Source organism: Bombyx mori, chromosome 24 (genome assembly GCF_030269925.1).
Source record: "Bombyx mori chromosome 24, ASM3026992v2".
Taxonomy (NCBI): Eukaryota; Metazoa; Arthropoda; class Insecta; order Lepidoptera; family Bombycidae; genus Bombyx; species Bombyx mori.
In genome coordinates this window covers 16,552,324-16,562,292 of record NC_085130.1, presented here as the reverse complement: position 1 = coordinate 16,562,292, position 9,969 = coordinate 16,552,324, and positions in this window count along the sequence as shown.

The window sequence follows — 9,969 nt, the reverse complement described above, 5'->3', positions numbered from 1 at the left end:
CGTTTTAAAAAGAGTAAAATATGCTGGGTAGAAGTGAAATTCGATAGTTAATTTTGCGCCGTTTTTAAATTATTTCCACTTGCTACTACGCCGCCATTTTAATAGGCTTCCTTACAGCGGACACTTTTTTAATACACTGAAATGTTCCTCCTTCCTTCTCTAACCTTCATAGTTTGAAATTTACAAAAAGAATGACAAATTGTCAAAATTCAAATCACTGAAACGTCACCCTTCCGTCACAGATAGGACGTTTAATTGTTTTTTTTTTTCGAACGCGTGTTGGCACTTCAATAACATGTTTTTAGTCGTTATTATCAGAGCGAAACGCGCCGGTGCCGGGAGAAGCTTACAATGGATGACAAATTGGCCCCGTGACAAAGGAATAAGGTTTATTGGGCCGCGTTATGAGGGTAGTCTGCGTGCCTGGCGAACAACAAAGCTACGAGACGACATTATGCTTAAAAATTGTTATTTTTTCATTACCTTTGAACTATGTTTTTGTTTTAACTTTAATTTAAACCCGATCGAGAATCAGCTTGACAAACCGTATTGATTTTGTTGATTTTTATAATTTTATTTTTAACCGAATTACTTACCTTACTTACTTACTACTTGTAATATCTAATGTATGTTTTCACAACGCTAGGTGACATCTGTTGGCTCTTCTGTTGGTTCATACGTCATCGTTATAGATCGGAATGGAACGAAATAGTTTTTATCCAATTTTATACAATCCAATTATATATGACTGTTATCTTAACTGACCCATAGAACTTTGTACCGCCTTTTTTTATTTATTGCTTAGATGTGTGGACGAGGTAAACGGAGCCCATAGACATCTACAACGTAAATGCGCCACCCACCTTGAGATATAAGTTCTAAAGTCTCACTACAGTTACAACGGCTGCCCCACCTTTCAAACCGAAACGCATTACTGCTTCACGGCAGACAGGGTGGTGGTACCTACCCGTGCGGACTCACAAGAGGTCCTACCACCAGTAATCACGCAAATTATAATTTTGCGGGTTTGATTTTTATTACACGATGATATTCCTTCACCGTGGAAGTCAATCGTGAACATTTGTTAAGTACGTATATCATTAGAAAAATTGGTACCCGCCAGCGGGATTCGAACACCGGTGCATCGCTAGATACGAATACATCGGATTGCATAAATAGGTGGGGGAGCTCACAGCCCCTGGTGTTAAGTGGTTACCGGAGTCCATAGACATCTATAACGTAAATGCGGCCATCCACCGTGAGTTCTAAGGTCTCCGCTTTTACAGTACAACGGCTACCCCGATATAATATTTTAGTACCGCGATCGTCTCTATGCATCTCTGTTCGCGTGATTCAGTAGGTGGTTGGAACATAATGAGATAGTGAGCTATGTAATGTAAGCGAGTTATTGCTTCATACAGATTTAACCGCAGAATGTATTAGGTATACACGGGAATAACTTTGAGCTTTTAATATTAATTTAGTTTTGAGGTTAGTTTTTTTTTTTAATCCGGCCGCAGGTTTTGCTCTTTGGACGTATTAAAACTTTTCGGTATTTTGTCTATGACTGACGAGACCTTGTCTGGGTTGAAGGATAAGATTAAACTTGGATTCGCGACAGAATTCTGGGATCCACCATAGTGGGCTTTCGGCAAGCTCTACTCTACGGCAGTGCTTTGCGGAATCTACCACCGGATCGGAAACGCGACCCACTGAGAAAATCCAGCGAGAAACTCAGTGGGCTGTGTCTGTGGGTTAATTCGCTCGTCGAGCCCTTCGTCGCGGGCGACGGGTTCGACGAGGACGATGACCGGTGCTTGTGGTACCCAAAAGCACCGTTAATAGTAAAATAAATATTAAATTGGAAGTTTTATTGCATTGTGACTCTGGTAAGCCCATCTATGTACCGTGCTTTGGTCATTATTAACTTGCAGTCATTGGCCGGGAAGGCTCTTAAGACCTTACAGAATAAACAGGTAGCGAAGAGTGACGTTTTATTATTATTTATAAAAAATCACTTTATTAATATTAAATGTCAAAATGCAATTAATAAACAGGTAGGATTCCCGATCCTGTAGACCGAATGGTAAACAGTCGACGTCGCCCAAAACACGTCATTTCGGATCCTCCCGATCCACTAACGGTGTTTTTAGGTACGCCAAGCATCGGTCACCGTTCTCGTCGAACCCGTCGCTTGCGACGAAGGGCTCGACGAGTAAATTAACCCTCAGACACAGTGGGTCGCGTTTCCGATCCGGTGGTAGGTTCTGCGAAGCACTGCTCTTGCTAGGGCCAGTGTTAGCAACGTCGTCAGGTTAGCGTAACGTGAGCTCATCTACTTGCTCGGTGAAGTAGACGAAGGTAGTAAGAAAAAATAATGATACATGCAGTAACTCATCGATTCTCAGCGACAGATCTTAGAAATTAATGCAAAAGGTTTATTTATTTTATTAATATTTATTACGAGTATGTAAGCTGCTTTAATTATATAATATTACGTAGTATGTGTATTTTATACGAATGGTTCTTTTTTTTTATCAAATTATTATCATAAAGTATTTTTCACGGTGTTATTTTATAGGAAATCAAACAGTCTAAATGTATAATGACTAACTATATGCATATTAGGGGACTCGACAGAAGTTGTCCTGCAAAAATTCATTCAAGCCGATCCAGCTGTTTAGTTATAGTACAGATAAATAACCTAGATACTGATTGCAGCGCCATCTACCGAGCTGATTTGTAAATCTAAAGCATCCAGGGCGCCACCCTGGCGCATACAAAAAAATCATTGAAATCGGTCCAGCCGTTTAGGAGCAGTTAGGTGACAAACACACGCACAGAAGAAATGTATACATAAAAATTATGTTTATGTCTTAGAATATGTAGGTCTATGTATAATGTTAAAAACCTTAAAATGATCAAAAATGTTTTGCCACAAAAAAAAGATTGAGAATCACTGGTTCAATAATCAAGACTTTTTATACTTAGGCTTTACAGTATAGAGAACGGTGAGCCAAGCGATTGACGTGGTTTTTTTTAATTCAATATTTAAAAATCACAGATTAATCTGTTACTAATCCTTGACACCCTAAGGTGACGAAATTAATTAAGCAAATATTGTCATTAAACAAAAACAAAATAAAAACATATATTTATTTATTTACTAGCTGACCCGGCAAACATTGTTTTGCCATATATAAGATTTCTAGGGAATTTCTAGTGTAGAAAAAAAAACTAACTTATTGTAAGTGTGTAAGGATGTGGTAAATGAGTGAAAGAGGTATGTAGTGCTGTGAACGGTAAGGGAATATATAATAAAAATAACAAAACCTCATTCAACCACATAATACCTCATTATAACCAAAAAAAATGTCCAAATAAAAAAAATATGTTAGGGGTGGACAACCCTAATCACTTAGGGGTATGAAAAATAGATAGTAGCCGATTCTCAGGCTTACTGAATATGCATAAAAAAATTCATGAGAATCGGTCTAGCGGTTTCGGAGGAGTATGGGAACGAACATTGTGACACGAAAATTTTATATATTAGATTACATTTATAATTTACTAGCGACCCGCCCTCGCTTCGCTTCGGAAACATTAAAACACACATGAAACAAAAAATAAATAAAAAAAATATAGCCTATGTTCATCAGGGACAATGTCGGCTTCTAATGGAAAAAGAATTTTTCAAATCGGTCCAGTAGTTTCGGAGCCTATTCGAAACAAACAAACAAACAAATATTTCCTCTTTATAATATTAGTATAGATTTAGGTAGGTACTTCTCTCATTTAGGTGTGGCACAAATGTAATACATATATCCTTAAAAATTACTATGCTAGTCATTGAAAGAGCTGAAGTCGGGCTTAAAAACCTTGATTACAGACCTCCAGGGTCCCTCCTGCATAGTTTAGTTTTGGATTAATTTTAATAATAATAAAACTAACATATACTTTATTATTAATATTATAAAGCTGAAGAGTTTGTTTGTTTGAACGCGCAAATCTCAGGAACTATTGGTCCGATTTGAAAAACTCTTTCAGTGTTAGATAGCTTATTTACCTATTATATAACATCACGCTAAGACAAGCGGAGCATCAATAAATAATGTTTCAAAATCGGGGATTTTTTTCCCTTTCGAGAGCTTCCGCTGCGTGCGCTGCTGAAACGGTTAAAGTTTCGCTAAAATAATGTATGACGGAATTGTTTTCCTTTAAAAGATCTAAAAAAAAGTCCGCGACAGCATATGTCTATATGTTAAGGTTGGCTCACTATAACGTTTTTTATGCTAACAAAATTTGTTCTAAAATAAAGCATTATTTGTGAACTATTCCACGCGGACGAAATCGCGGGCAAAATCTATATGTGATAAAATGCATACACATTATCTGTAGACATTAAGTTTATTTCAACCATTCAAGGTATTTTAAAGCTTCCACAACTATTCTCAATAGTGTATAATTTTGTACTTCACACTATAGGACGACTATGAATGTATCATAGGTCTCCTGCTTATGTGCAAGTTTAATTATTTTTTTATAACGACTCATATTCTTTTTTTGTTGTTTGTTGAAAGAAAACTTGTAATTTTTAATTTTTTTTATAGTAAGTTCTTGCAATGCATTTTGTCATTAATTTGTTATTTTCAATGATTTGTAATTGTTTCTTAGTTTGGTTTGTTTCTTTTATTTGTGTTTTATTGTAAGTTCTAGTTCATGTTCTATTTTTTTGTAAAATTAGTTTAAGCTGATGGCCGTGTTGCCAATGCTTTCAATAAATTAAAAAAAAAAAAAGTTTATTTCAATAAAAACTGCTTACGTTTTTTTAAAGAAAATCAACACTAGTTTAAAAATTTAATAAAAAAAAGATGACAACACAGAAATGTTGCCATAGCGAAAAAAAAAGGAAAATCGAATAAAAGCAATAACTACATCAATAGCGTTCCTTTTAATGCGTCACTTAATATATTATCCATGTTATTAGCAATAGGAATTTTAATCACCGTGTCCCAGTCAGAAGGGGGACGAGCACTTGTTTGTAAGGTTGCCGCAGATTTTTTTTCCCCTACGCGTAGGGAAAAACAAAATCGGTTGTCTGTAAAGTCGGCTAACTGACGATAGTTGAACGTGACAACGTCATAAGAAAATACTGATGGAATGGTTTCATTTTTCAAAAGAAAATTTTAATTTTATTTGTTTGATAGATATTTTGTATGGACAATTGACACCACATTCACTTTTCACTGAACTTCATACGATGACGAAAACATGTAAATGTATTATTGTATAGCGGCTGTCCACGCGGATGCATCGCTCACTCAAGTAGGAGAGAGACAGATGTCAAACGCTGCCAAACGTGGAGGCCGATTATGTCTCTTTGTCGCTCGTTGCGCGCTCTCGCTTGCACTTCAAGCCTTAAATGGAACGAGTCAGAGCGAGGTAACGCCGCATGAGTCATGTTTTTTCGTGTGTGCAGCCGGCTCCATCGAATTATAAGACGTTGTCACGTCAAAAAATCTTAAGGGATTATTCCGACGCGATCTGGTTGGTGATATTAGGGGACTTAGTCTGAGAGAATATGCTCAGGTATCCTTTTTTCTCCTAATCGTTGGTAGCTAATGGGGCTATTCCAACTACACGCGAACCGGTAGGTGAGGTCATGGGAGATAATTGCTAACACTAGCCCTAGCAAGAGCAGTGCTTCGCTGAATCTACTACCGGATCGGAATCGCGATTCGCGTAGAAGATCCGGCGAGAAACTCAGTGGGCTGTGTTTGTAAGTTAGGCAGGTGAGCTCACGGGCTCAACTTGAGAGAATTGCTAACACTAGCCCTAGCAAGAGTAGTGCTTCGCTGAATCTTTGCCGTGAAGCAGTAATGCGTTTCGGTTTGAAGGGTGGGACAACCGTTGTCTATACTAAGACCTTAGAAAGGTAGGTGCCGCATTTACATTGTAGATGTCTACGGGCTCCAGTACCAATTTAACACCTGGTGGGCTGTGAGCTCGTCCACCCGGTTAAGCAATAAAAAAAAACATAATAACATAAACAAAAAAGAAAGTCCAGCGTTCCAGAATACGGTTGTCAAAGAACATTTTAATTGATTTCCAACTTCGCGACAGCCCTAAGCTGACATTGTCAAGCGTGTCGCGGGGATCAGAAAGCGCATCACACGATTGCGGAGACCCCTACAACGACGCGGGGCCCTCCGCTAAAAAGCTCTCGTGCACTTGCAACTTTCATTGTTCAGCTCTATTTAATAGCATGTGTTATTTTATTATCTGTCCCTCGAATTACGATTGACAAAAATCATTTGACGGGAGCTTTTATTTGTTTATTGCTAGCCGTTACACGCGGCCTCGCCCGTGTTCAAGAAGGTTCAGTGTAGTTTCGTTAGGGAATAAGAGGTTTAGTTTTGAAGTCATTGTGGCCTAAAGGATAAGACGTTCGGTGCATTCGTGTTGAAGCGATGCACCGGTGTTCGAATCCCGCAGGCGGGTACCAATTTTTCTAATGAAATACGTACTCAAAAAATGTTCACGATTGACTTTCACGGTGAAGGAATAACATCGTGTAATAAAAATCAAACCCGCAAAATTATAATTTGCGTAATTACTGGTGGTAGGACCTCTTGTGAGTCCGCGCGGGTAGGTACCAACGCCCTGCCTATTTCTGCCGTGAAGCATTAATGCGTTTCGGTTTGAAGGGTGGAGCAGCCGTTGTAACTATAAGTATACTTGAGACCTTAGAACTTATATCTCAAGGTGGGTGGCGCATTTACGTTATAGATGTCTATGGGCTCCAGTAACGACTTAACACCAGGTGGGCTGTGAGATCGTCCACCCATATAAACAATTAAAAAAAACCTTTGGAAGCTATTAATGGTAACTTAACTTAGACGTGTAAAGAGTCGTACTCGGAGTTTCTCTAAAGGATCAAAACAGGAATGAGATTATTTGAGAACTTAAGTCTTTGACATAGCTCAAAGAGTCAGCAAGCTGAAGTGGCAGTGGGCTGGCCATATATGCCGTAGGACTGACGATCGCTGGAGTAGACGGGTTATGGAGCGGAGACCGCGCAGTGGAAAACGTAACGTGGGACACCCCCTGACTAGGTGGCGCGATGACCTCCAAACAGTGGCCGGCAGGAGATGGATGAGGAGAGGCGAAGACCGGGCCAGTGGTATGAATTGGGAGAGGCCTATCCAGCCGTGGACAACTGTGGGCTTATGATGATGATGAAGTGACTTTTTTTATTATCATTTTATTTAGTGCTTAGACGGGTGGACGAGCTCACAGCCCACCTGATGTTAAGTGGTTACTGGAGCCCATAGACAACTACGGTGTAAATGCGCCACCCACTTTGAGACATAAGTTCTAAAAGGTCTCAAGTATAGTTACAACGGCTGCTTCACCGTTCAAACCGAACGCATTACTCCTTCACGGCAGAAATAGGCAGGGTGGTGGTACCTACCCGTGCGGACTCACAAGATGTCCTACCACCAGTAATTACGCAAATTATAATTTTGCGGGTTTGATCTTTATTACCTACACGATGTTATTCCTTCACCGTGGAAGTCAATCGTGAACTTTTGTTGAGTACGTATTTCATTAGAAAAATTGGCACCCGCCTGGGATTCGAACACCGTGACATCGCTCAACACGAATGCATCGGACGTCTTATCCCTAGGCCACGACGACTTCAACGACGACTTCACGTCCGCTTGTAATTATTTCCTCGCTTTTGTCCATTAAAATTCCTTTTCCTACTTCAATTTCTGTCCTTTTATCTAATATAAATATTGATGTATATAGAATTGTAGCCAGTTTCATTTTTCCTAACAATATACAATTATAACCATTTATGTACTTATAGGATCGGTGGTAGACATTATTTTGTTGAACACCAAGTAAAACGAAGTCACTTTTTGATTCCTGATTTAATCAACAATATGATAACTTAATTGACTTTAACACTTATCCAATCTTAACCAGTACGTACAACAATCACTTAATCACACAATGTAACAAGGATATAGTAAGTCCACCGGGCAAACACAGTCGAACGAATGTCCATTGCGAGGCATATACCGCCTTTTTATAACGGCCGGGGCTTATCTATGAGTCACTCCTGTTGCACGTGCTGTTTTACGAGTGGAATGACACGGCCGGCGCACCTGGCTTCTGTATGAGTCACTCCTATTGCACGCGCTGTGTAACAGAAATATCGTTAACGCCGTCATACTTATATAATAAATTAACCTGATCCTTTTCCAAATTCCGTTCCAATTTTCAATCCAATAACAAACACACTTCCTAACCCTTTTGCATGGCTGACGCACAAGCCGTACAGGCCAAGAAATGGAGAAGAAAAAGAACCAATCAAACAATAAAATGGAACGGAATTACAAATCACATCGAATCGAACTGATAGAGTTTCTAACCGCGTCTTAATGTAAATGGCAGCGAAGTTTCTTTTTTTTCTACCTGAGCTGGTAATTTTTTTAAGGGATTTTGTGACCTAGTAACTAAGACCTTTAATTCATGTCTTATTTTAATTTGTGTTCTTAATTTTATGAAAAAATGATTATATGGAGTGAAATGAAATGAAGATGATTAATTTGAGACATTAATCAACCGGGATGAAATGAAATGAAATGAGATGAGATGATATGGGATGAAATATTATCTCAGTAAAATGGTAATCATTTACTGAGATTTTTTCAGTGGACTTTTTGGAAGATCCCGGGAAACTACGTCCGGCGGCTTTGTTTCAATTTCCCACATTTGTGCACTTTCACAGATGTTAAACAGTTAATAAACCACCGTTATTACACATTTAGAAGAAACATTAAATAGACAAAATGAAACAAATCCAACAATCTTCACTCCTCGCGTTCCCGCCAAAAAGTCCCTAAACTGGAAACTTCAGAGTGTTTTGCCAGCGTAACCTGACTAATTTTTAGGTGAGTTCACGGGGCTCTAACCTGTGGACGTTGCTAACACTAGCCCTAGCAAGAGCAGTGCTTCGCAGAATCTACCACCGGATCGGAATCGCGACCTACTGACTGAGAAGATCCGGCGAGAAACTCAGAGGGCTGTGTCTGAGGGTTAATTTACTCGTCGAGCCCTTCGTCGCAAGCAACGGGTTCGACGAGAACGATGACCGGTGCTTCAGGTACCAAAAGTACTGCTAATGGACCAGGAGGATCCGAAAAGACGTGAGCAGCGAAGCCTTTCCGTTCTGCTTTTTAGTAAGTAGTAGTTACATTTACATTTACAATAATTAAAGTAGGATAAGTGTGGATTAACGCGTCGGAAACTAAAAAATCACGCCGTCACTGCTAATGTTTGTGGGAGCAGTACAAACGGGCAAACAAACAAACAAATGCACTTTCAAAATTTATAGCAGTAGTAGTTCTATTTTTCCAACTGGAAAAGCCAAGGTATCATACCATACAGCCTAATTTTTTATATTTTTTTTATAGAAAATGATAATAATGATGTGAAACGAAATAAAGTTTATTAATTTGGAACATTAATCAATTGGCATGAAATTTAATGAAATGGGATGAGATGATATGGGATGAAATGTAATCTCAGTAAAATGGTGGTTATTTACTGAGACTTTTTCAACGGACTTTTTGGAGGATACCGAGAAGCTACCTACGTCCAGCGGCTTTGTTTTAATTTCCCACATTTGTGCACCTTCACAGATATTAAACAGTTAATAAACCACTGTTATTGCACATTTAGAAGAAACATTAAATAGACAAAATGAAACATTTCACACAATTTCTCTCCTTGTGTTTCCCGCCAAAAAGTCGTTCTGCCTTTTGTAGGCAGCGAGAACATAACCTCACATGAAAAGGTCAAAAATAATTTTACATCTATGTAATTCAATATTTCAATATGAATTGATTTATGTTATTTTGATTTGTTAAGATTATTGACATAATTAGTGACACT